The following is a 27556-nucleotide window of genomic DNA, read 5'->3' on the forward strand; positions in this document are numbered from 1 at the left end:
TACTTATTCACTTTTACGCGTTCTTCAATCCCACAGACAATTAAAGCTGGATATGTCAACATCAGAGTGGATGTGTATGTCCCCAATCCATTCCGATACTTTAGGTGACAACGCTGTGGCGACAGCCATGACAATATTGATAACAAGCCCTCAAATGTGCAAACTGTCATGGCCAACATATGGCCTCCTCCAAATTATGCCCTGTTTGGCGAAATAAATCTAAAATGCTAAAAATAAAGTGCGAGAAAAACATCACGTTTTCGAGAGGCTAGAAATCTGTTGAATTCTCAGACATCTGCAACTTCAACATTAAATTACTCTGCTGCTGTCTCCAAGCCAGCTCAAACTTCATTTGTCTCGTGTCAGAGGCAAGTGCACCTGCCATAAAGCCTCACCAATCTGATGCGCAATCATCAACACGTTCAACTTCTCAGGCAGAGAGTCAGACTCCTCTTTGAGCAACTTGGTACTGAAGCTGTCCGTCTGTCAAAAAAGGGAAGAAAATTCTTACAAAGAAAACAATCCACCAGGAATCCCTCTCCTTCACAGGTACCTCTTCACAACTCCCATAGTGCTCTGGACATGGAAGTAACACCATAGTCACAGAATTCTGGTAGGAGTTCTTCCTCCTCACGTTCGACTGAGGAACGCCTATTGAACCACCATGATTCATTCACCTACTGTACTTCAATGGAACTGCAGAGGACTAATGAAAATTTTAATGAGATACAATTGTAAGTTCAAGATTATAAACCGTCAGCAATATGTCTCAAAGAGACATATCTTAAACATACTGATACATTTGACCTGAGACAGTCATCATTCATTTTCTCCTCCGGGTGATAAAGCGACTGAAGGCCCTACTATTTTAGTCAGACAGGACGTCATTCACAGTCCTGTCCATTTAAATGCTAATCTTCAAACTGTTGCTATCCGCATTACCTTGGACATTGCATCTACTTTGTGCTCTTTGTATATCCCAACTTCATCTGCTCTTCGACAGTCTGATCTTCAGAATCTATATGATCACCTCCCTAAGCCCTGCATCATCATGGGCTATTTAAACGGGCACAACCCTCTATGGGGAAGTGCAAGTACAAACATCAAGGGGAAAGTTATTGAAGATTTTATTTCTGATAATACTTTATGTCTGTGCATAACGACCTCTGTGAAAGTGATCAGTTCCCTACTGTCCTGAAAGCTGTAACACCGGATGATAACCCACCTTCATCACGGTGGAATTTTAGCATGGCCAACTGGTCCTTGTATGAAACATTATGTGTTGATATATTACAACCTTACAATTTCATAAATGTACCTGATCCCATCCAGTTATTTTCGAGTTATCTCAATGATATTGCTGACCAAATAATTCCTAAGTCCTCTGCACATCCAAATATTTATAAACCATGTTTAATTATGATTGCAAACAAGCAAGAAAGTGTAGGAAGAAAGCGGGAAAATATTTTCGCCGACATCCTACAGTTCATAACTTGAATACTGTTACAATTACTAGTGCCAAGGAACGACGTGCTTATAAACATAATAAGCGTCAATCTTGGAGGAACTATGTCTTCAAACATAATTCACGCACACCCATATCCAAGGTGTGGAACATGGTTAAAAAATAAAAGGCAATGTAGTCAAGGACCAACCTTTAGGTCCCGTGACCAAATCATGGAAACAAAGGTTTGAAAGTGTTTTTGAGTTTCCTGATGTATACTGAACAATTTTGACTTGGGCTGCCCGGTTGAAAATCCCGGGCATTTTGGGGAAGGGTCAACAAAGGTCAAACAGGGGTCAAAATTCAAAATTTTGTCGATATGCATATCAAATTACTCGTCAAGTCACAAGGAACCTAGAAATATGTATACTAGAAATATATACTTCCGACCTTAAATGGGGGAGCTATGGCCAAAAACGTTGAAAGGTCAACGCACTTATGGCAGTCGATGAAATTCACAAACACAGTTAACATTGTCCGATACTCATGATTTAAGTGTCTAATAATATATTTTCTGACATGACTAATTCAACCAAGCAACTTTTAAAATACCTTAAAGCTTAATGTCTGAAGGCACTCGATTTATTGAAAGTAGTTTCTAATTCTAAGTGGGGAGGGGATCAAACAACCCTCTTACACTTGTACCGGTCCCTTATCCGTTCAAAACTCGATCACGGCTCCATTGTCTATAGTGGAGCCTGCAAAGGTCTTTTTTTTAAAACTAGATACTATCCATCATCAGGGCCTGAGGCTTGTCTTGGAGCCTTTAAACGTTTCCCATTCACAGTCTGTATGTAGAAGCGAATGAGCCTTCTCTTAAACAACGCCGTCTAAAATTATATTTGCAATACCTCTCTAAATTATATTCTAATGAGTCAAATGCAGCTTTTGAATGCTTATTCAATCTTTACAATAAGAAATCAACACTCACTCCTCCACTCGGAATCATAATAAAATCAACCATATTGGCTTATAATATTAAACTCCAAGATATAGCTCCTACCCAATTTTTTTCTTCTCCTCCTTGGCAAATGGTAAAGCCAGAGGTGGACCTTACATTAACAAAACTTAAGAAATCAGATACTAACCAATTAGTTTACTAACAAGAATACAATCAATAAAGAAACACTTATAAATCTATATTTACAGATGGATCCAGGGATGGTGGTGCAGCTGCTGGTGTCACTATCATTGGGACCAGAACAATATCCTCAGGATTACAAAATAACAGTTCTATATTTACAGCAGAAGCAAATGCCATTTTTACCGCACTAACATATATCAAATACCAATCTAAAAACGTTTTATCCCCGTTAAATACCTTACCATGTCAAAAAATATTCTTTAAACCCCTCACGATGCAAGTATTTCTTTTTCGTTAAGTCCCTTACCGTGCAAGGTTTTATTCATTAAATTCCTTACCATGCAAGGTTTTTATCGTTAAATGTCCTACCATGCAAGTTATTTCTCGTTAAATCCCTTAACATGGGTAGAATAGGTCTTCAGCAACCCATGCTTGCCGTTAAAGGTGACTATGCTTATCGTAAGAGGCGTCTAACGGGATCGGGTGGTCAGGCTCGCTGACTTGTTTTGAAGCATGTCATCGATCCGAATTGCGTGGATCGATGCTCATGATATCGACCACTGGATTGTCTGGTCCAGACTCGATTATTTACAGACCGCCGTCATATAGCTAGAATATTGCTGAGTGCGGCGTTAAACAACAAACCAACCAACAAACCTTAACATGCTAGTTGATTTTTGTTTGTTCAGTCACTTACCATACAGGATTTTTGTTCAAATTTGGAAACCGGTCGTGGTCACAAGGAGTAGTATAACGTGGATTGTGTAAAAGCTCGTATCCTCATTCTCTTACAGCATGATAGTACAGTGCAATCCGTTTAATAAGTTGCCATAACATTGACCGATTTTGGTTGTATCGATGTGTAATATGCTTTTGCACCCTAAAGAGGGTGACCGTAACTTTATAAGGGCATCTAGTTCTTTAAACGTCTTAGGTTTGGGAGAACCGAATTCTTTCCACTCCATGGATTCTTGTTGGCTCTCGGGATCATTGTGAGCGATCCCGGTGTCATCAAACGCTCCTTCTGGTGATGCCAGATTAGTGATGGTCCTCAGCAACCTGTACTGGTCATAAAAGCCGGCCAAATAGACTGGGTGATCAGGCTCGGTGACCTGGTTGAAATCGAAGATTTTAACATCATTCCAAACTATAACATCTGAGCTTAATCGTTCCAGCATGTCTTCCACTATCAAAAAGTATGTTTCAGGTTCATCACATTAACCGATATTCTTAAACGCACATTACTTCCTCTTATTGGATTTGATTTCTGGTCTATCACATAATCCTTTTATTTGTCACGTTTTCATTTACAGCATTACCATCTGTATTCATGTCGATATTAGCACATTTAATCTGCAGGCAGACAATATGCCCGCCCTTTCTCTTGTGAGCTAAACGTTTCCTGCTTGACAAGATCTAATAGTTACAATTAGTTGTCAGTCCGGTTGTCTCTTGTCTTTGTGTTTGCTGTACAGTTCTGTGTCACAGGGCTGGTTCATAGTAGGTTTACATGTGGTTAAGGGTTATTTGGGTTCATCTATTTTGATGGCATTGTCTTTAGTGTCTTAACAATAGCCCAGACCAAATTTCTCCCGTTGCTTGGTCCTGTTTCAAATTTCCATGTCACCCGCCATGTTACTAATTAGTTGCACCACACTGTCACTGCACGAGGACTGTAATCAATATTAACAATTAACAAACTCAAAGGTTAGTTAATATACATTTTAGTTATTATAAGATTATAATCTGAAAGCGGATTTTAATCATTGCAAAAATTAGGTATAAATAATTTCATGATGAACATAATGTAAGTTCATATACATATCATATACAATCTGCCATTTAACCTGATCAATGTGTGTATCATTTGCATTCTGTATTCTGGTCAATATGCTGGCAAGTAATTCTTATTCTGTTACTGTTTTCTGTAAGATATAAGATTGATATATGTAATTTATTATACTATCTAATTTAAAAGGAAATACAACTGATCAGTGTATTGTACTATATACGATTCTTGCACGAGTTGGCTGTCCGGCTGCTGGGTGCGTGGACACCAAGGTGTTTATGAGAATCTACAGACTGAATCTACAGACTGAATCTAAGTGCTTTCAATAAAAAGATCGGGCACAGTGGATATTGATTCCCTGGTTAATAACATTAATTCTGTTTTGTTAGGATTAAACATTACTTTCCAAACATTAGCCCATTGTGATATCATTTCTATACCTCTAAACATATACTTGATGTCACTTGGTCACAAATAACAACGTATAACAAATTATCAACAGCAAATAATTTGATATTACATTTTATGTCTTCAACTATACTGAACCGCAAAAGAAACGGCACTATTGACAGATATAAGATAAACCTTATTTGTCCAAACACTGTAAACATACATTGAGACATATTAAAAAGATGAAACATTGCAAAACTGATCATCAAGGTTGAAATTAAAGTGTCAAATGTTCTTAAAGTGAAACACAACAATAGTCTCTGAGAAAATGGCATCACAAGTCAGTAGTCCGCCATGTGCATTGATGACTGCCGTGCAACGTCTATACATGGAATGGATGAGGCGGTTGATGAAGGCCATAGACACTTGAGCCCACACTCTGAGGAACGCCTGACGCAGTTCAGCTGCAGTTGTCGGACGTCATTCAGCCGTCTTTGAATCTCGCCCCACAGGTGCTCAATGGGATTTAAATCGGGACTGAGGGCAGGCCACTGCATAGTTCTGACGCCATTCTGCTGGAGGAAGTCTCTTGTTGCTCTCGCAGTGTGGGCACGGGCGTTATCATGCTGAAACTCGTGATTGCGTCGACGTGCCAAATGAGGTATGGCGTGTGGTCTCAAGATTTGATCAATGTATCGAGCAGGGTAGACCCTCTGTGCAATACCAATTCCACCCCACACCATGATGCTCGGACCACCCCAGGAGTCTCTCTCAACAACACCAGCATCCGAATAACGTTCCCCACGGCGTCGCCAGACTCTCTTTCTGCCACCTTCTGTTGAGATACAGTAACGGCTCTCGTCTAAATGACAACTTTTCATGCAATGTTACTAGGGGTGACGTTTCTTTTGCGGTTCAGTATATATCATTAATACAAATTAAGAACAAAAGTGATCCCAGCACTGAACCTGGAGGAACGCCTGCAAGTAGAGATTTGGTATTGGGTTTATATCCGTTAACTACAGTACATGTACATTGCTTTCTGTTAGTCAGATACCTTTAAAACCAATCTTAGAGTGGTCTTAGTATTCCATTTGAATAACACTTATGTGAGATACCTTCATGCCAGACTCTATCAAAGACTTTGCTTATATCGCAAAATACTGCTCTAATCTCCTAACCATTGTCTAATGTTTTTGCAATAACATTTAATAAGTGAGTTAACTGGTACACATTAGAATATCCTGCCTTAATCCTGATTGTTATGATGATATTAAACAATTATCAAGAAAAAAACTGGAAACATGTTTGTAAACACATTTTTCCAATACCTTGGGTAAACGGCTCGTAAGAGCAACTGGTCTATAATTTGAGCAGTTATGAACATCGTTTTTCTTATGTCTTGGGACGACAGAAGATTATTTACATTTGAAATTTCGAATGCGGAAGTGAAACGTTAAATAGTTTACATAATTGTTTGGATAATTGCGTAGCTAAAAACTTAAAAATACGATTTCTTATAGCATCAGGTCCAGTTGCTTTCGAAATCTTCAGGGACAATATTATATCTCTTACTTCGGATTCTTCTAGTTGTATATTTTGAAGACAATAGTCAACCTTAATCAAGTCATCGTTAACCACTATTTTCATCATCAGGATTATCAACAGTGGCCATGCCAACAAAATAGTTATTTAATATATTAGCTTTATCAGTATCATCTTCTTACACAATATCATTGTGATCTATATGTGGGAGGCATGACCCCCTTTTATTAGTTTGTTTCATGTAAGTCTTTACTAAGCGTCTTCATGTTTTACTAACACACGATGTATTAATAGTATTATCCAGATGTTCTGTATGTGCCAATTTACACTTCCTTGTATTATTTCAGTTAACAAGATTCCTGCATGGGATGATAAGTTACTACGTTTAGCCTTTCTATTAATCTCTCTCTTGAGCATAAGTTTCCTAATGTGACCGTTCATCCACGGAGCATCATTTGGTCGTATCAATACTCATGTCTTATTTGGAATATTAACCTTACATAGCTCTGTTATGGTTTCTATTGTATCTGCAGCAGATGTATCGACATTATCATTACAAATAATCTCATTCCACTTTACATTACCGGCGTTGTATTTGAAATCTATTTTATCATAGTTAAACACAGTCCTTGAGTACGCCTTCTTAGTCTGCTTTGTAGATTTCAGAATAACAGGTACAGAGGAGTGGTCACTACAGAAAGTGGGAGAGCATTCCAGGTCATAATCCTAACCCTAATCCTTACTGACTCGGCACTCGTGAAGAGCAACCTCCTCTTGGTGAGTGCTGGGTAACGCTAATAGCTCTTGCCCCGTGTGGACCCGGGGTAGAATGTGTCCACAGCACCCCACTGCTGGTCGTAAAAGGCGACCAAATTGGGCTACCTGTTTGCCGTGGGTTGCGCCCCTGTGTCGGCGGAGGACGGGAGTCTGGTGGTTGAGGGCACTGGTTCCAGAAAGAGCGTTCCTTTGCCCAATACACCACTTCGACCCTAACTTCGCCTAGACGGGTGGTAGAATGGGCCCGGTTCTATCAATCGGCTGGTCACGCCAAGCCCTGAACACATATTGTGTTTCACCTGATTTGACTTAACTTTCGGACTTGGCCAAATTATATATGTATCAATTCTTGAATTTTGATTGTTAATTGTTTCAAGTGCCTAGAGTCGTATGCCCAGAAGGCGGTGGCTCATGGGCCAATTCGGTGGATTGATGAATTTATTAGTTAATATGCTTGAGTATACAATCCCAGGATCCTTGGTGCTGCCAGTTGGAGACTTATAGCATTGTCCCTGTGATACTCCGTGGTGGGTACACAAACTCCAAATGGCACAACCAAAAGAAATCAAACGTTCTTTGGAAGATTCCTCGGATGAGGAGACTACCATCCTGAAGTGTTCTTCTGGTAGTTGGGCTAGAGTTTTGGTGGTTTCCGCCACTGATGGTACACCTTTGAAATTGAATCCTTTTGCAATTTCTACGGCACTTTATGGCAGTGCTGGAGATGTCCAGGATGTCAAAAAAATTCGATCGGGATTGCTGTTAGTTGAATGTAAGACTGCAAAACAATCAACCACCTTACTGGCTGCCAAGCAATTAGCTTCCACTCCAGTTTTGATTTCACCACACAAAACTCTAAATTCCAGCAAAGGAATTATCAGAGATAGGGAACGTTGTCTCTCTGATATGTCAGAAAGTGAAATAACTCATGAGCTTAAAGATCAAGGAGTCACTCACGTCAAACGCTTCACGTACAAGCGAGATAATAAAACCTTCAACTCCAATACTTACCTGATGACATTTTCCAAGCCAACACGTCCAAAAAATATCAAAGCAGGATATTTTAACATCGAAGTGGATCAATACATTCCAAACCCACTTCGGTGTGACAAATGCCAGCCAGCAGTTCGGGCACGGTGCACGAAATTGCTGATATCACCATTCCTAAGTCCTCTGCAAATCCACACATTCGAAAACCGTGGTTTGTTAAAGAATGCAAACAGGCTAGGAAGTGCAGGAAAAAAGCCGAGAAATATCTCCGCAGACATCCAACTGTACATAATCTAGATCCTGTTAAAATCACAAATGCCAAGGCACGCCGTACATGCTAACAGAATAAGCGTAAGTCTTGGAGGAATTATGTCTCTAAAATTAATTCTCGCACGCCAATATCCAAGGTCTGGAACATGATAGCAAAAATTAAAGGCAAAGGTTCAAAATCGAGTGTTCACCATCTCAAAGACGGTGACCATCTGTTAACAGATAAATCGGACATTGCCAATAAATTGGGTGAAACGCTGGCCAAACACTCTTCATCATCGAACTACGATCCTAAGTTTCAAAATGATCAGAAACAACAGGAAAAGAAGAGGGTTGATTTTACTTCTCAAAATGGAGAAGATTATAATGAAGTATTTTCGCTCCACGAGCTAAATACTGCCTTAGGTCAAGCCGACGATACTGCAACGGGAGATGATAATATTCATTATCAGCTCCTGAAGCATTTGCCTAATTCATGTTTAGAGACGCTTCTTGATATATTTGATCAGATCTGGACGTCAGGAAATTTTCCGCCTTCGTGGCGTAATGCAATAGTTGTTCCCATACCTAAACCTCGTAAGGACCATACTAATGAATCTAAGTATCGACCAATATCACTAACAAGCTGTGTGTGCAAAACCATGGAACGAATGGTAAACTATCGACTGGTGTGGTACTTGGAAACTAATAATCTTATAAGTAACATACAATGTGGTTTCCGTCAGAATAGAAGTACTATTGACCATCTGGTACGTTTAGAATCCTTTGTCAAAAATGCAATTGTAAATAATCAGCATGCAGTATCAATCTTTTTTTATTTAGAAAAAGCTTATGATACCACATGGAAGCATGGTATTTTAAGAGATCTACATAATTTGGGGTTAAGAGGCCGTTTGCCTCAATTTATATCCCAATTTTTAACAGACCGACAATTTCAGGTTCGTGTGGGTTCCACCCTGTCTGACCATTATTATCAGGATCAGGGTATCCCACAAGGCAGTACTTTGTCTGTAACTCTGTTTAGCATAAAGATTGATAGTCTGTCAAAGGTTTTAAATGATTCCATTGATGGTTCACTTTTTGTGGACGATTTTAATATTTCATGTCGTGGAAAAAATATGCGTACCATCGAGAGGCAGTTGCAGCTATGTCTCAACAAAATCGAAAAATGGTGTCTCGAAAATGGTTTTATGTTTTCAAAAGTTAAGACCAATTGTATTCATTTTTGTAGGAAATACAAGCACCACAAAGACCCAGAGCTCTTTTTACATGGCACTCCTATCAAGGTTGTAGAAGACGCCAAGTTCCTTGGTATCATTTTCGATCATCTTAAAACTAAATGTCTCAAGGCTCTAGATTTGTTGAAAGTTGTTGCCAACACAAAGTGGGGAGGTGATCAGTCAACCCTCCTACACTTGTATAGGTCTCTGATCCGCTCTAAATTAGATTATGGCTCGATCGTTTATTCTGGAGCCTGTAAGAGCAATTTACAAAAATTAGATTCAATTCACCATCAGGGCCTAAGACTATGTCTTGGCGCATTTCGAACGTCTCCTGTGGATAGCTTATATGTAGAAGCTGATGAACCATCGTTGAAGCAACGACGTATCAAATTATCGCTTCAATACATTGCAAAATTACGTTCTAACCCGTTAAACCCTGCATATGGCTGTATATTTCAACCCCTTTACGAAGAACTTTTTCATAGTAAGCCTAAGCTGGTCCCACCACTAGGCATACTGATTAAACCCCACATCACAGTTGCCAATATTGATTTAGATAATATTTCTCCTTTCAGGCTTTTTTATCTTCTCCTCCTTGGCAACTTATCAGACCAGAGGTAGACTGTACTCTTACACACTTTAAAAAATCAGACACAAATCAATTAATATATGAGCAAGAATATATACAAGTTAGAACTAAATATGAATCACACCGTTCCATTTTTACAGATGGATCCAAGGACCGTAGCACAGTCTCCAGTGCTGCTGTCATTGGATCAAAAACCGTATCATCCCGCTTACCAGACCATAGCTCAATTTTCACCGCTGAAGCCGAAGCAATATTAACTGCTTTGGAATATATCCAAAAACAGTCTAATTGTAAACGGTTCATCATTTTTTCAGATTCATTATCCTGTCTACGGGCAATCAAATCTAGCTCTTCACATCATCCATTCATTTTAGATATTTTAGAATTATATAATGACCTTGCTACTGGCCAATACGACATTGTCTTTTGCTGGTTGCCCAGTCATGTTGGAATCACGGGTAACACTATGGCTTATGCTACAGCAAAGGCAGCTATTAACAAATCTGTGACACCACTTCTTCTACCATACAGTGACTATAAACCGGTTATTAGATGCTATATCAAAGACCTAATGCAGAAGAAGTGGGACACTCAAGTGGGTATAAATAAATTACATGCAATAAAAGCAAATATCGGTTATACCTACTTGGGTTGTCAGTCCAGATTTGAAGAAGTCGTATTAAGACGATGTCGTATTGGCCATTCTCGTTATACTCACGAATATTTGTTTAAAGGTGAAGATCCTCCATTCGGTATCCTTTGTGATGAGAGAATTACATGCTTGACTGCATCGATTTTTCCATCACAAGGGGTAATTAATTCCAGGTTTCATCTATGAAGGATCTTTTTAATGTAAGTACTCATTTAATTATTGTTTTTTTGAAAAATAAATTGAATTAATAGATAAATTTTGATCAAATGTATTGTAAAAAGTATGTGATTTTAATTTGGTAAAATGATTATATAACTGTGATTGTTAGTGGCTGTACCTTCAAAGGGGGTTGATGTAACGTAAAATAATTGTCCCCCTGAAAGGTTACATAAGACCTATTTCATTCAAATTATTTTTCATTTTCCATGTTTTTAATCGTAGAAATCTTGTTGTTTTTAAATGATTTGGCTTAAACTTACTTACTTACTTCATAAATCAAAAATTATCAACAAGGCAATAACCAAATTACAGACAGGGCACACTAAACTAAACTCTCACCTACACAGAATCAGAAAACACCAAACAGGTAAATGCCCTGACTGTAACCTAATAGAAACACCTGAACACGCACTATTACACTGCACACACCACCAACAACACAGAACAACCCTAAAATCCACATAAAACTGTAACAAACACATGTCTCTGGCAACACTTCTAACCCCCCCCCCCCCCCCCCCCCCAAAAAAAAAGACCTACAAGACTTCAAGGTATTAAGCAATTAATTTTCCAAATTAAAACATGCCTACTAGGCCGCATCTAATAAACTACAAAATCATTCTATACTATGCTTAAACCCTAAAAGATGTATTTTGAAATATTCAAAAAAACGTAAAAAAATAAAGAAATAAAAAATTAAATAAAAATAATAAAAAATCCAAAATAACACAAAACCACACAAACTCCCTCAGTCCCCCAACCTATAGCATGGCATTCTTTCCCCAAAATTAAAAAAAAAACCCTTATTTTGACATACCCTCTTCGGCATAACCACTAATTAGCCTGGCGGGCCCGTGTGCGAAATACGCATAAAGTCGGAAAGCGCACGTAAAAACACCAACTCTCTCTCGCGTGGGTGCTGTGAAGCTATCAGATTCAGATTCAGATTCAGATTCTTTATTCTCCATAGACTACAAGAGCATACATAAAGTACAGAGATAAATATAACATGTACATCAAGACGGCTGTGTGCATTTAGATTTAGCATTCAAAGTGTTAAATACAAATAATACATATTTTGATAGACGTTTTAGCTCGTTTAGTTTGGTCGTTGAAAATAGGCTTCTTAATGAAAACACATTTGACCAGAAATATATAATGGAATTCATCTGCTATTGCTGGTGAGTTACAGAGTGAACATAGACGTTATTCTCTGGGTACATTATTCCAACGGCCAGTCTCGACTGGTAAATTGTAGTTATTAGTGCGAAATTTTAAGAGCGGGTAATAAACAGATTTAGGCAGGTAGAGATAGTTTTCAAATAATGGCATTTCTTTAAGATATTTATAATAGAAACCTTTTGAACTCGACAATATTGAACTTCTCCAGGATTGTAGAAAATGATCGGTCAATATTCTTTCCACAGAAGAGACTAGCCACTTGGTGTTGAAATTACATGGCATATCATAAACTTGGGTCAGGCCACAGGAGCTTAATAAACATTCTAGATTACATAATCAAGGGTGAATATTGGAGTTTACGTCAGCATCCATCCTTATGAATTGATATATTAGAGTCGAAAACTTATTTTGTTGAGATCGTATAATATGTCTATGCCAAAAACCTATAATTCTCTTAGCTACTCTAATATTAAGGGGGTCCTGCCTAATTCTCCATAGACCATAAAGGAAGGAGTTGATACTTTCAAACCAGCCGCTAATTTAAGGATTTTTAAATGAACTTTTTCAACCATATTCAAACTTTCAAATCCCCACGCTTCGGTGCCATACAGTAAGATTGGTAACACCATAACATCAAATGCTTTAATAAAACAATCGAGTGGGAGATTGATATTTCTGGCATTCTTCAGGAGACAGTACATACATTTTGTGGCATTCTCGGTTCAAGTTTTGATGGCAAGTCCAAAATCAATTTTTATTGAATTTTATTCCTAAATAATCATAGAAGTCTACCGTTTCTAATTCTTTATTGTCGAAAATGAAGGGGGCGATTTTTTTCTTTGTAGTACCACTGCCAAACACAACAACTTTAGTTTTAGGTATGTTAACCGTCAGTTTCCATTTTCGATAGTATAATAAGAGGGAGTTTAAAGGTTTAAAGAAGTTTGCAGAGATCCAGGATCGGTGACCAAATAGAACTATGTCATCAGCGTACAGCAGTAACAGGAGCTGTACACAGAGAGTAAATGTTTCCTCTGACAGCGTTAACTTGACACCTTGACAACAGTTTTCTATCAACCACGGTTCGAGGTCGTTAAGGAATATTGAAAATAGAAGGGGAGATAAATTTTCTCCCTGGCGAACTCCAGTGTAACTTGGGAAGAAGTTAGAAGTGTGTTTGCCTATTTGAACACATGACTTAATGTCACTATACATGTTATTAACTAATGTTAAAAATTTACCCGTAATTCCAGAATTTAATAATTTTGACCAGAGACACACCCTCCAGACATTATCATTATTTGAAAAGTCAATGAATACACAATATAATTTTTCTTTATTATTTTTTTGAATATTCATTAGCATATTCACAACAAAAATATTATCAATTGTAGAAAATCCCTTACGAAATCCAGCTTGGGCTGGCGATAACATGTTATTCACATTTAAATAGTTAGTTAATCTAGTGTTTGAAATACCAGTAAATAGCTTACCAAGACAACTCAGTATTGTGATAGGTCGATAAGAAGCAGGGTCTAACGGGTCACCCTTTCTCTTGTATATAGGCTTAATAATACCAGTTGACCATGCATTAGGGAGTATATCCGTGGTGAATACAAGATTGAATAGTGATGTGAGTAGGGGCAGTAACAACTCAAATGCGTCAATCAAATAACTATTATCTATCAAATCAAACCCACAGGCTTTATTTCGTTTCAAAGATCTAATTCCCTCTTTTATTTCTTCTGTTGAAATAACTTTATTCAGTACAGTAATGTCATAATTAACTGGTTCAGTTTCGTCTATTAACTCATCATCATCATCATATCTTGTAGAATTGATGTCCTTAAAATATTCGTAAAATCTATCTACATCCGGGATAGGTCCATTATTAGTGTTGTCTGTCCCGTTTAATATTTTCCAGAACTCTTTGGGGGAAGCCTTAGCTTTTCTCCTCGATTGGGTACTAATTTCGTGTTTGTGTTTATTAATGTGTCTTGTGAGGCACTTTTTATAATTCTTTGCGACTTAATGTAATAGATGTAGATAATGTAATCTATTCCTTTCGGTTCCAAATTTCCTGAAGAGTTTTCTGGTTTTAGAGTAGTTTCTACGCATTAACCTGCATTCTTGATTAAACCAGGGTTTATTTACCTTATTACTGTTACAATTCAGTTCCCGAGAATGATTAGTGCGCATACCAAAAGTTTCTCGTGCAGCATTAGCAAGCACGTGCGCTAGCCCATCGGCTGACCTATTTATGACAGTTACGGGGTTGTCATGGCCGGTGAGTGCTGATTCAGCGAGTTTAGTTATGGCGTCTATTTGATCTGCATCTATGTGTCTACAGAATACCTCAGCTTTATCTTGATCATACTTCTTTGGTTTTGTACGTGAATTGGGTTGATTGTAGTTTTCATTATCTTGAGTAAATAAATCTTCATTTTCATTATCGTTTCCTGCAGTTGCTAATGTAAAAAGGATTGGGCAATGAACACCAGAATACAATGGCGAGTACTCACCCACCTCAAAGCTACTAAACAAAGATAGACATGAAGAGGATGCAGGTACATAGTCAACAACACTCTTATCTTTACACGTAACGGCTCCGGTAGACCTGTCTTCACCGAGGCGGCCGTTGCATATAAACAGATTTAAAGTTTTACAAACGCAATCAGCTTTTTACCATGATTATTAACAGTGCAGAGGTCACTTGTAGTTCTAACACGGGGGATGTTTAAGTCGTCTAACAATGATTCAGGGTCGTAGACATTTGTCAGGTCATCTATATCCATTTCTACTTCTTCAAGCATGCGTTTATCAAACATAGTATAATCGCTTAGGTTTCTTGTTCTACCATTAAAATCACCCAATAGTGTAACATATTCAGAGGCAGAGAACATTGACAGTATTGAATGTTCTAGTTGATAAAACATATCGTCAGAACAGAATTTTGACCCTTCTGGGGGCAGATACACCACTCCTAAATACGCATCACTGTCAATTCCAAACATTGATCTTGATAATTTAAACCATATACAGAAATCATTTACCTCTACAACTTGAGTGATGTATTTACAATAATGATCCTTTACGGCAAGGCCAATACCTCCCGATCTTCTCCCTGATCCCGTTCTATGTTGCAAAAACAGTTTATAGCCTCCAATTTGCAGATCATCCAATAAATCCGTTTTCGTTTCTTGAAGGGCTATTATATCATTAGCGTGAATAAAATTTCCAAATTCGGGGAATTCAAGTCGTCTTATGAGACCACATACATTAAGACTTGCGAGACGAACAACATTCAGTCCATTATCACTATCAGTTATACTTTCAGTAACTAAGTTGGTACTATCATCACTAATACTACGGTGACTATTTTGAAAATAAACATGTGTACCGAAAGGTGCTTCTGAATTGGGGACGTTAGCATGTCGGAAGGTATTGCACTGATCAGGATTTGCACCGTCGTATTTTGGCTTGTCATCAACAGATGCTGTAACGACGTGGACATTGTTGTACACATTTTGGTCATTATTTACATGTACATAGTTCACATTGTCAGTATTGCTTACAATATTCTGGGTATTGGTAATACAATCCTCATCACTGACGTCAACAAAGTTTGAGGGGTTTATATGAACCTTACTAGAGTAACCAGTGGTCAGTGAGTCATTCAGTGACACCAATGTCGAGATGTGGTTCTCACCAACAAATGTGCTGCTGCAAGCTACTTTGCTATGCGTAGGTGTCTTAACCTCATTATAGCCATATGTTTGAAGCACAGATTTAAAATTGTCAGTTAAACGTGATCCACGCGGTACACTACCCTGTGGTGATACACATACATTACGAGTTGTAACAGAGTTTTCTTTGGTTTGTGTAAGAGTAGAATTGATAGCAACTCTACCTCCTGCTACATGCAGGGGACACACAGTACTGAGCACGTTCTCGGTTACTGTCGTTATCTCGGAGTCAACTTTGAATGTGCATGTACTCACAGTACTTGAAGGTTGTGACTGTCTGTCAGTCGTTGTTGTGTTAAGTTTGGTCCTATAACACAGGGAATTCTCTCAAACGTTCCAGTCCTGGGGTTGTGTGTGGCAGACTTCGCTACTCCGACCACCCGCGTGTTCCTACGAGAGCCTCAGTCTGGCGTCTTCCGGTCGTCTGCTCTGGGCCACCCTGTATGGTGGAGGTGAGTGGCCAGTATGCAATACATTATTTATATACAATTTATCAACTGACATTGAAGCTCTCTGTCCTTTGCTCCTCGCATCTCTGACTAGGGGCATTAGAGTATCCTTTCGGTATTGTCTTTGATTTGGAATTTCTTTCCTTTTAATTCCTTCCCCTGGGACTTTACCAAACCCCTCTCCCTCGTGTAGAGACACTGAGCTATGACAGATCTATGCTTCACATCTCCTGCCTGACCTGGCGATCTACGAGCACCTATTCTGTGTACTCTTTTAAAATGTTGTGTGTCACTGCAACTAAGTTTAAGCTCTCTTTTGATAAAATCCCTTAGTATACACTCAGTATCCGCCCACGTTTCATCAGAGCCCACACCACCAGTGTTTACTTTTTCTGGTATATTGGTAAATATGAGGTTATCCCGCATAGACCGTGCTTTCTGGTCGATTATTGACTCTCTTAGTGACATATTCTCTCGCCGTACTCCCTCAAGAACAGTTGACTTATCTTTGAGTGATTTAATGTCTGCTTCAATTCTCGCTTTGTCACCCACCCAGTCATCGAAGGACAATTTGTGACTTCACTTCAGTGATATCCTTCTCAATACTGTCCAATTTCGACAATTTTCTATCGATCGCCTCGAGTTTGTTCAAGATGGCTGAACTATTATCATGAGTGGGTGTCAATGCTTGGGAGAGATAATTGTTAGGGTACGCTATCTGTTGCATCTGTCCTTGTTGAGGGATAACCATAAGTTGTGGTTGCTGAGGTTGCTGAGCAATCATTTCTGGAGAGTAGACAACGTTGAGTGACTCGCGAATAATATTGCTGGTAGCCATACTCGTCGGAGAGTCTTGAGCAGAGGTGTCACATAAATTCGAGTCAGAGGTAGAGCGTACAACTTTTGGCCTCTTCTTTCTCTTCTTACGACGTTTGTCCGGGTTAGCGGGTGTATGCTGATCGTACATTCTTATGGGCTTTCATTTCTTACGTAGAATACTTCATGGATGTATTATTTACGGGGAAATTGATAATTTCCGGAGGAGACGAAACAAGCATGTCTGCACGCCACCATCTTGATCACCTCCAGTATACTCCTAAAACATACAATCAACTATATAAATATATACGACATGTAAAACAATCGAAGGATTATAGCAAAGGCCACTGAATCCTTACTACACAGATTACCTACTCACTATTTGGCAATGTTTGATACTGCATACATAGAGGATTCATCACGAGTGTTTTTTAATATGGGAAATATCAACCGAGTCTTAGTTAATCGATATTTGCCGAGCCTTTGGCGAGGCAAATACCGATTAACAGGACGAGGTTGATATTTCCCATATTAAAAAACACGAGTGATGAATTCTATTTATCATTTTCACATGTTTGCTTCCAAATTAAGGAATAATTGCATTAAACATTAACATCAGCAACTTGTCGAAATCTTACGTATAGATCGTGCGTAGTGATACATGTTTTCCATAGCCATGTAAACCAAAATAAACAATTCGCTGAGAAAAAAAGTGTCTCGGATTATTTTAAACAAAATTCTTGAACAGACTTTTGCAGAAAAATTGAAACTTTAATAACGGTAACAACAACGATTCTGTGTAATCTGATTATATCTCTGGTGTAACTTCACTTATAATATATAGTTTCAAATCAAACCGCTCGCTCTTCCGGTTATCTAATTTGCATATCTAATTTGCATACTTATGTCATGGGGTATGACATACATGTTTTTATGTCATAAGCTTATGTCATGGATAAATGCTTAAGTTAAATGATAAATACGAATACTGTATTTACACAATTATGAAAATCTACGCATTCACTCAATAAACGTTCACACACAGAAATATAGAATGATAAGAAGCATTTAAAATGTTTACTTAGCCTTATTTTATTCGTAACTTATCAATAAGGCTACGCAATCACCATACCAGAGACAAGCATTTTAAAGATACTGAAATAGCATTCCACATAACTTAGAACACATAAGTTATATTTTATGGTACAAATACATGCATAGATATTAGCAAGCAATTCTATATATTACTAACCTTAACAATCGAACTGTTTATCCACAGATCTGTCACTGCCCAAGATGTTAGCTGACTTCCAAAGTGTTGGGTCAAATGCAAGATGGATGAAAGTGTATAGTTTGAAGAAGCCAATGAAAACAAGGCTTGGGTTAGAACAAGAGAAGAAACAATGACATCGACTAACCCAGCCACGGTTTACTTTACTTTAAGTAAACTATTCCAGAAACCCACAATACCTATCAAACTAAGAAACTATTTTACTGACAACTTAAAATAATATTACAGAACTTAAAGGACCTCAAATAAATAGAAACATATTTACAAAAAACTGTATACCAACACACGTGTCTACCACAGTTGCATCAATCATTTCCCATATTAGGCGCAACCCTGCTTATATAGCATTACATACTGAATGCAGTTATCATATAGATGGTGTATTCAGACTATTGTGTTCTTGCAACCACCAACCAGTATCCTGGTCCTCCGTCTCAAAGCCAATGCTCTGATGAAGCGCAAAAGATGCATTATTTGTTTTCCTAACCTTAATATGAACCTCCTCCATCTGTTGTAGACACAAACTGGCCAGGTGGGACATTATGACCTTGGCATATCCCTTCCCTCGGTGTTCTTCCAGAACACGCAGGAAGCCTATATACCCAGTAGGATATGTCAGGGCGTACCCTACCATGAACTCTTCACTACTGTACAGGCAACACGACGGTAGTTTGCTGATGAGTTCCTTGATGTACAGCTCAGAGTGTATACCTTCATTGTTCGGCCAGAAAGAATTGACCAGCTTGGCTTGTTCAGGAGTTAGACTTGTTATCTTGAATCCATCTGGAATAGGTCTGGTGTACGAAGAAACGGGAATTGTGAAGCATACAATCATTGGAGCTTTAAAAAGATCAACTTAAAATATAATGTACGCACGTTTATTGTCTATTACACGTAAAGTAGTAGTAGTAGTAGTAGTAGTAGTAGTAGTAGTAGTAGTAGTAGTAGTAGTAGTAGTACCCTGGACATTTGAATGTTGGTTGGTTGGTTGGTTGGTTGGTTTGTTGTTTAACGCCGCACTCAGCAATATTCAAGCTATATGACGGCGGTCTGTAAATAATCGAGTCTGGACCAGACAATCCAGTAATTGATATCATGAGCATCGATCCACGCAATTGGGATCGATGACATGCATTAACCAAGTCAGTGAGTCTGACCATCCGATCCCATTAGTCGCCTTTTACGACAAGCAGAGTCACCTTTTACGGCAAGCATGGGTTGCTGAAGACCTATTCTACCCCGGAATCTTCACAGGTCACATTTGAATGTGATACGCCTTATTCTTATATGTTCAATGTAGACATATACTCGTCCAGAAGGATACGTTTGATTGGTTGATGATTTCTATAAAGTATTGACAGTGTATTTCTTATGATCATTGATGTATACTTTTGCTCATCGATTTTCCGATTCATATCTCATGAAAATACGAAATACATAGTCAATACTTAAAAGTTAAGTTCACCAGAACAAATGATACTCACAAAGATAGTTAAATGACAACAATAACATACATCAAAATAGATACATATGATATTGGTAAATATTCCTTTCTAAGGAATACAACATATTGACCTAAACTGGCACGCCCGCTAGTTGCCAATCAATGCAAAGTAGCGTCAAAGTTCATACAGCCTTGCAATCAAGGCAATCGGCGAGACACCAAACAACAATGTGTAACGAACCAGAACAAACACAATTAAACAACAAAGGGAAACAACTCCCAAACAGAGCATGATCTAAAATTAGCTTCCCCTTGTTATCAAGAAGGTCACGGTCATTACAACAGCTTGCAGACACCTTCCGTGATTACCCTTCGACTTGATAGTCATATGGAATCATATTATGCATCGTTATCCCGATTAACATTTCATAACAGAGATGAAATCTGTGATGCGTTTTTCTTGTTCTCAGAGTGTCACTTACGGTCGCACGGCTTAACAAAATAATGACAATGCTGGTACGTAACTGAAATTATTTATGTGAAGCGGATCCCCTTTTACCCCCATTTTGTAAAGTATGATCAGAGGTTACAATGGTCTTAGCAATGTATGATCAGTCCCGACAAATCTAAAATTTCGACTGCAGCTGATGACGATGTTAGCCTTCAAGCGTGTTGGGCAAGTAGGTGATGCATGACTAAGCACAAACACCTATATTTACCACAGAAGTTAGAAGTAAATGTAACTGTTATGAGAGAAGATGACTTTGCTGTCCAAAACAAGCTATGTTAGCGAATTGGTGTAATGATATAATGGAGATATTATACCCAGTATAATGGAGGATATCAACCGTCATACACTCACTCTTTACATTGTATTGATGTACTGTTGTTTCTGTTGAACCCCAAATCTGAGTGACTATGCATAAACACCTATATTTACCACAGAAGTTAGAAGTAAATGTAACTGTTATGAGAGAAGATGACTTTGCTGTCCAAAACAAGCTATGTTAGCGAATTGGTGTAATGATATAATGGAGATATTATACCCAGTATAATGGAGTATATTAACCGTCATACACTCACTCTTTACATTGTATTGATGTACTGTTGTTTCTGTTGAACCCCAAATCTGAGTGACTATGCATAAACACCTATATTTACCACAAACAATCATAGCTTACCTGAGCCTCAGGGTCCTCCTTGTGATTTTCATGTCAATGAATGCTTCTGCTTCAAATGTTTTCTGATGCTGACAAAGTATCTTGTCAACTGTTGGCATAGATTCAGGACGCACACCTTGAAAATATGTTTTTCTTGACAGCATAAACATTAACTACGATTAATAAATACGATATGAACAAAAGCAATAAAAACCGTTTCCATATTCAAAAGAAATTGCACCGAAAGCAGAGTTGATTGTACAACTCCGAACATATCATGAGCATGGGTCCATGAATCTCCATGAAATAGTAATACATGGATGACGATATTACTGTCATAGTCTTAGTCTAGGAAAATATCTACGAATTGTCATAGTCTTAGTCTACAAAATTATCTACGAATGGCTTGCGATAAAATAAAATATATTACATTGACACAAAACAAAATACATTGGTGGTCTCTGACAATATTTGATTTATTTAAGAAAATTCTTTGGTTGGTGTCGCTGATTGTTGATGATGAAAAAGATGTGAGTGACCGTTTGAAGCTCAAAGTCAAAGGATCAATGCAGAAAGTGCCTTGTCGTGCAGGTGCTATGATTTGAAGTCACGCATAATTAGTCCGTTAAAATACTATCCACCGACATAAGAGCATTACTAAATATTCCGTAACTAACTTTACTAAAATGTTCGTAAGTCCTTTTTCTTTTTACGTACAATCACAATATCTTGCTGGGATAAATTACGATTCAATGACATGTTTTAATTTAGAGTATTGCTGATCCCTTTATATATGATGTAATATATTGTTTCAGGGTGTGTTACGCATATTGATAGATTAAATGTTTTTCTCAGTAACTAGTGTCATGGATTTTTGTTTCTCTTAACGCACTCACCCGGTTACATTTGTAGCAATATTTGATTGTTTTCATCTTAATTATCGATATGAATTTGTTAGACGTTTACTACTTTGGTGAAATCCACGAGCAGGGGTATGTTGCTGACAAACCTAGAAACTCATTCGGGACAAACCGGGATTCGAACCAACGATTATAGGTCTGCCCCTTAGAGACTGGACGACTGTTATGTTATAATGTATTGTTATAGTGTTATCAACAACTAACCACTTCGAGCGGACCTCAGACGCTCACACACTGCTATATGCAAGCGACCTTCACAAAGCGGCCAAAACATGAAGTTCTTCTCTTGTATAATACCACTCTATTGGGTCAAGACTATGAGCAAAAGGCCAGGTTAGTACTCCCAAAACAGTTTAATTCACATCATTTGTAAGTTTTCTGGAATAACTTCTTAATCAATATCGCCCATTGAACAAAAAGTGTTATTTCTGGTTTACGCCATATATGCTCATATTCAAAACACCTTCAAGTTCAGGTCTCTGAACTCACCTACAAACCCAATCCTTGATGACCAGTCTATGACGCCAGGTTGTTGAAGTAGATTCCCCAGAATGTCCTGGTCTGACGCATACACACTGGTGCACACGCTCAGGTGCACCGGGAACTAAGTGCATAGCAGAATATATCATATAATGGGTATGTTTCTCAGTAGGATGAAGCCAGCGGATGAAAACGATATTGGTTGGGGTCATTTATGGATAAATATGCAAATATAAAAGGTCAGGTAGTTACTACATTCAATGATAACAAAAACATGCCAAGGATAATTGCTATCATTATCAAAATAATAATCTAGATACCGAAAATCAGTTACTTATGGGCAACTTTAGAGACATAAATTGTGAATACATTTCGCGAGGACGGTCGGGATATAAGTTCCCATGCCGATGATTGTATACCGTGGCGGGTTAGGATCTTTTTCCAAAGTAAATTCAGTTGGGTTCGATGTAAATATGTCCGACTTTATACTTTGTTTAATTTGTCGTTGTGTTGGATATTTGGCTGAACGTAATGACAGTCCAGGGCAGACTAGACTAGCCTTTCTTTGATAAAGGGCAAACACTCCAGCAGGCGGACAGATGGATTGCCGCAAAAGGCGATCACTGACGAAGTTTAATTATCTGTAAGCAGTCGTCGTTTTGCCCATATGGACAGTTATGCCACTGTCTAAAAGGCTACTTTCAGCTGGAACTATACTGATTGTTGTCACTGTCCGACTGATTAATCACTGACATTGTGACGTAATATATCAATGCGCACATTCCAGGGAAACAGGCAATGTTTAGACACCGTTTGTGAGAGATTAACATAACTGGCATGGCAGAATTTATGAATGACTACACGATAAAATTAAAGATGTTGTCACCATTATGCGTTCTGGGATGAATATCCGGTATTAGTAATAGGAATACACCCTATGTATTTTGCTCACCAAATAAAAGGTTTATTCTAAATACAAGATATTAACCATCCAAAAACTGTTATATGGCAGTGTATTTTATTGTTGAACAATGACTATATAGTTGGACTATACATATAGTATATAGTCCAACTATCCACTGAAAAACGTCTACACAATATATATATATATATCGCGCGCGCGCGTGTGTGTGTGTGTGTGTGTGTGTGTGCATTTGGAGCAAGAACGTGTACACGTATCTCATCTTTTCATCACATCAATACCAGGTTTCATGTGAGGATCGCTAATCATCCCTGGTTCTCTGCCTAGCCCATCTCGGACGTCTGACAACTGCTATCACGGCCGTATTTTTCTATTTGATTCTGACCACTGCAAACATATTATATTTTGCCATTAAATATTGTACTATCACTCTTTTATGTACTGCCATTGTAATTACTGTTTAGTAATTTGCGTTGATTTGTAAGCCCAGTTTGGTAATACAATTGTTAAAAGTATACTATTTGTTGGTTGTTCGATGGTTGTCCTTGTACGTACAGACTGCTGGGTTAATTGTTTGAAATTTGGGAAGCGGCACATAACAGAACACACTCTGTTACGTATGGAAAACATTATATGATACAAAAACAACATTCACCGACAAAAAGACTACAAAAATAACTTTGCATTAGGATTACAAGAAACATACTTGATGTCCTGAAAATGTTTTGAAAAGTAGAATAATGATTGTTGGGCTCCTTCTTTCTGAGAATACTGTACGTCTTGAATCAGTGGCCAAACACATTTCTGTCTCTAACGCACATCCTAGGCCTAGGAATACTAAATGGTCGGTGCCGTATTGTGAAAAAATTAGTGTTACGAAACACTTTAATGTTTTCCTTCCAACACAAGCTATTGTGACATCTATTATTACCTTGGCAGTAGCAGGATTCACACGCACAACCAGGGCTCTGTAATCTGGCCAGCGGTCCACTATGAAGTCATAGTCAGTTATCAAAGAATGGAGTTTTGAAATTATTTCCCCTCGAATCTATTTGGAAGAAAGAACACAGATGTAATTTAAATATTTATTTTATTGTGTTTTTCACCACCCATCATGAACCATAAGTTAAAACCTGCTTCACTTGTAGATCATATTAACGTATTGACGTAACGCGTTGCAGCTGCTTCACGTGAAACAACATTCCAGCCTATTTTTACTACAATCAGCACGTTGAAACTTTTCACATCAGCCAATATAAACGGATATGATAATACTGTTTCACATGAACCATCAAATTAACATTACATTAAATTTCCCCATCAATTAACACCGCCGTCATATAACTGGGACATTCCTGTGAACGGCGTTAAACAACAAAGAATCACATGAAACAATACAGTATCACAGCTTAAAAGAAACACATGTACACAAAGCTTCAAATGCAAGAACATGTCCTCACTGATCAAGATATACCAGCATGTAAATCTACTTTCCAGTAACCAACATATTACTGCTGCTTCACATAAACATTCATATTTACAATGCTTCATAACCAACATTTTAACATTATCCCAAGAAACAATAGCGACAAAACCTAATTCCGTAATTCTAAACATACAGTAAACTACGGTTATAACGAACACGCTTATAACGAACTGACGGATGTAACGAACTTACTTTTGGGTCCCGACTATTTGCTGTTGTTATACTGTATATATGCTTATAACGAACTACGGTTATAACGAACTAAAATTAGTAGTCCCTTTGAGTTCGTTATAACCGTACTTTACTGTAGTTCTGTTGCCTGACGCCGCACAGCAGTAGTCCTTCCATACGACGCCAGCAAATCCACTATTGACCAGACAATCAATTATGGACCAGTAATGTCCAGTAATACGAATAGAGCAGTTGATCGAGTGGTAACTATGTGTGGCTGGTATCATGAGTTATCTTGTGGAAACAGCTAGGAATCCAATGTGTGCACCTGATAGGCTAGTATCAAGTGTCCCATACTGTGGCTGGAACCATGGAACAATGTCCACAATACATTACCCATGTTTATGCAAGGTTCAAGCTAGTTATAAACAGATATGAGGCAAAAATTCGTCACTACGTATAGTCTACCTTACCCAACTCCGGCTGCGTTCTAGAGTTGCAAAAAGCTTGGGGAGTTGCAGATTATCGAGGACAATAACCATGATGGTCTTCGGGATGAATTTGTCACGGTAAGAGTATGCAGGCTGTGTATTCTGTTATATATGAATTGGATCCTTGTTTATCGATTTTTCATTTTTATTTTTAAATAATTGGATTTGAATACAATTCATGCCGACACAATTAATATAAACTGTTGTGGCATACTATAAGCGGCAACTATGCACACAAAACCGCGGGATTCACGATGGAGTTGGCCATGTGGGCATGTGGCGTAAGGGTGATGCTTCGAGAGGAGTACACGTCTGATCCAAAAATTTGATTCTTCACACAATCCTTGCCATATGACGTAACGGTCAGTCTGCATCTAAAACATTACGTAACACTATGGAAGGCTGCACCTGTAGCTTTCGGTCTGTATCTCCAATTTGAAGTGAGGCGATGAAAACAAACACCTGCAGCGTTCAGTCTGTATCTAAAACGTGAAGGGAGACGATCAAAAGATACACCTGCAGCGTTCAGTCTGTATCTCCAACATGAAGTGAGGCGATGAAAAGATACACCTGCAGCGTTCAGTCTGTATCTAAAACATGAAGTGAGTCGATGAAAAGATACACCTGCAGCGTTCAGTCTGTATCTCCAACATGAAGTGAGGCGATGAAAAGATACACCTGCAGCGTTCAGTCTGTATCTAAAACATGAAGTGAGGCGATGAAAAGATACACCTGCAGCGTTCAGTCTGTATCTAAAACATGAAGGGAGGCGATGAAAAGATACACCTGCAGCTTTCGGTCTGTATCTCCAATTTGAAGTGAGGCGATGAAAAGATACACCTGCATCGTTCAGTCTGTATCTCCAACATGAAGTGAGGCGATGAAAAGATACACCTGCAACGTTCAGTCTGTATCTAAAACATGAAGGGAGACGATGAAAAGATACACCTGCAGCCTTCAGTCTGTATCTCCAACATGAAGTGAGTCGATGAAAAGATACACCTGCAGCGTTAAGTCTGTATCTAAAACATGAAGTGAGGCGATGAAAAGATACACCTGCCGCCTTCAGTCTGTATCTCCAAAATGAAGTGAGGCGATAAAAAGATACACCTGCAGCGTTCAGTCTGTATCTCCAATTTGAAGTGAGGCGATGAAAGGATACACCTGCAACGTTCAGTCTGTATCTAAAACATGAAGTGAGGCGATGAAAAGATACACCTGCAGCCTTCGATTTGCATCTAAAACATGAAGTGAGACGATGAAAAGATACACCTGCAGCTTTTGGTCTGTATCTCCAAAATGAAGTGAGGCGATGAAAAGATACACCTGCAGCGTTCAGTCTGTATCTCCAATTTGAAGTGAGGCGATGAAAGGATACACCTGCAACGTTCAGTCTGTATCTAAAACATGAAGTGAGGCGATGAAAAGATACACCTGCAGCGTTCAGTTTGCATCTAAAACATGAAGGGAGACGATGAAAAGATACACCTGCAGCGTTCAGTCTGTATCTCCAACATGAAGTGAGGCGATGAAAAGATACACCTGCAGTGTTCGGTTTGCATCTAAAATATGAAGTGAGGCGATGAAAAGATACACCTGCAACGTTCAGTCTGTATCTCCAACATGAAGGGAGACGATGAAATGATACACCTGCAGCGTTCAGTCTGTATCTCCAACATGAAGGGAGGCGATGAAAACATACACCTGCAAGCGTTCAGTCTGTATCACCAATTTGAAGTGAGGCGATGAAAAGATACACCTGCAGCGTTCAGTCTGTTTATAAAACATGAAGGGAGACGATGAAAAGATACACCTGCAGCGTTCAGTCTGTATCTCCAACATGAAGTGAGGCGATGAAAAGATACACCTGCAACGTTCAGTCTGTATCTCCAACATGAAGTGAGTCGATGAAAAGATACACCTGCAGCGTTCAGTCTGTATCTCCAACATGAAGTGAAGCGAT

The 27556-nt window shown here is 38.5% G+C and overlaps 1 protein-coding gene across 1 annotated transcript in view; it reads right to left on the bottom strand.

The window, feature by feature from the left end:
- LOC124127348 (glycine N-phenylacetyltransferase-like) overlaps window positions 1-16505 on the bottom strand; it is a 36402-nt gene extending 19897 nt beyond the window's left edge. The window contains exon 1 of the mRNA XM_046490746.2: window positions 16216-16505. The gene's annotated coding sequence lies outside the window, so the exon portion shown is untranslated. The remainder of the gene's footprint in view (window positions 1-16215) is intronic.
- Window positions 16506-27556: the final 11051 nt, after the last annotated feature.

Source organism: Haliotis rufescens, unplaced genomic scaffold, assembly GCF_023055435.1.
Source record: "Haliotis rufescens isolate VD_foot unplaced genomic scaffold, xgHalRufe1.0.p SCAF_5, whole genome shotgun sequence".
NCBI lineage: Eukaryota > Metazoa > Mollusca > Gastropoda > Lepetellida > Haliotidae > Haliotis > Haliotis rufescens.